Source organism: Mus caroli, chromosome 8 (assembly GCF_900094665.2).
Source record: "Mus caroli chromosome 8, CAROLI_EIJ_v1.1, whole genome shotgun sequence".
NCBI lineage: Eukaryota > Metazoa > Chordata > Mammalia > Rodentia > Muridae > Mus > Mus caroli.
In genome coordinates, this window is record NC_034577.1 from 8,207,855 (window position 1) to 8,209,563 (window position 1,709).

General features: G+C 42.0%; 1 protein-coding gene across 1 annotated transcript in view; it reads left to right on the forward strand.

Moving 5' to 3' along the window:
* Positions 1 to 1,709, forward strand: part of Arhgef7 (Rho guanine nucleotide exchange factor 7) — a 118,865-nt gene that overhangs the window by 28,887 nt on the left and 88,269 nt on the right. The gene's annotated exons all lie outside the window — the stretch shown is intronic.

Sequence of the window (1,709 nt, forward strand, 5' to 3'; positions counted from 1 at the left end):
GACCTTATTTTATGGGCATTTTTGGAGAATGTATGCTATAAATGTTATGTATTTACTTACAATAAGACATCATCTCCAGTACAGGACTGTGTAATCTACCGTACCATGGCTGTAGTGGTTTATCACACATCCACATATACAGCATGTTCACAATCAGACAGTAACTGCAGCACCACACACACATACTGGGCGCTGTATATAGTAGGAATGCAAAAAAAGTCTTAAGAAAAGTACTCTGCAAAGATCACGTGGTTGGCTTCATGAAAATGTTAAAATTGCCCCATAGGGGGCGCTAGCTGCAAGATGAATGTACTTTGAACTCTGATCTTGGGGAGATTGGAATTAGTTTGGTAGAAGGGGAAGATGTGGGTAAAGATGGCTGTCCCTTAGAAGACTGGCATTTTTTTTTTTTTTTTTTAAGTAGACTGAAACTGGCTTAAGGCTTGAAACATTGCTTAGTCTCGTCTGTTTGGCTTGTCACCTCCAGTCTTTGACTCAAGGGACAAACGCAGTGGAAGCAAGGCTGCATTCAAGCATGAGCTCACATTCTTCATGTCTTAGGATTTTTTTTTCCCCCAAGGCAGACTTGGATTGTTACTTTAGCTGCCGTGGGGATACTTTGTGTTGTCTTGCTGACAGTATTTATTCCAGTGCCATGTTTGATCATTTCTAGGACTTGGTCAGTGGTTTCTACTGCCCTTCCAGGCCAAATTTCCTCTAGTTTTCCTTCTTGTTTCCACTCTCCACTCATTTGCTGTGTAGTATTCATTATGGTTTTGATGTTATTACTTATATTTTCTGTCATACTTTTACAGTCGTTAAGGCAACTTGGCCAAACCCTTTCTGATAGTTACTGCTGATGGCCAGCTTGCTGCCGCCCGAGGTTGTGCCAACATAGCTGACATTGCACATGGGATGGGTTTCCAATAGTCTCACATGGTAATTTCCTTGCTGGCCTTTGAGTGTTAAAAGCTTTACTAAACAGCTTGTCTAGGCAGTGTGCCTTAAAAGCTTGTACTGTGCCCTAAGGGGGTTGAATGAGAGTGGAACAGGGACATTAAGTTAATAACACCCAGAAGCTAAGGTTTTGTCCTGGAAGTGTTCATGGACTGGGATGAAGCAGTTGTGGATCAACCCCAGAGCATTCTGGATGCCATCCATACATGTATTGTCATCTCCTGTGACTGGCATGCAGTGGAAGTTTTTGGTCCTAAGTGGCCCTGGGGTTTGTTTTTTGTATCCCATTAGGGGCAGCTTATATTTAAAAATTGCCCTTGGTATTGGCACACAATAGCAAGGTTGCACCGTCTCGGAAGCCTTTGCGCAGGAGTCTGAGAAGCTGTTTTCATCGTAGTTTTGTTTTCTGACATTCACGGAAAACACGCTGTCTCAGCAGCACTGGAAACCTGTCTTTAGCACAGCCCTAGCTATAGATAACAAAGTCTTTCCTAAACTCTTTATCCATACAGCCACTCTGAACTGTAAGTTGATATGTTCATGATGTATCAGTCTTTTAATGACCAGCTGAGGAAACTGCATGTTTCTGGCCCCAGGTAATGTAACTGTAAATTTTACTTGCTTTCAGACTCGAAATGCTGTCTAACCTTTTTTTTTTTTACTGGTCATCTCATAAATCTACATTTTGCTTTTCCATCTTCTCCACAGCTTCATGAGGCATTCAGTGTTGCCTTAGCAATTTTCCAGAGCAG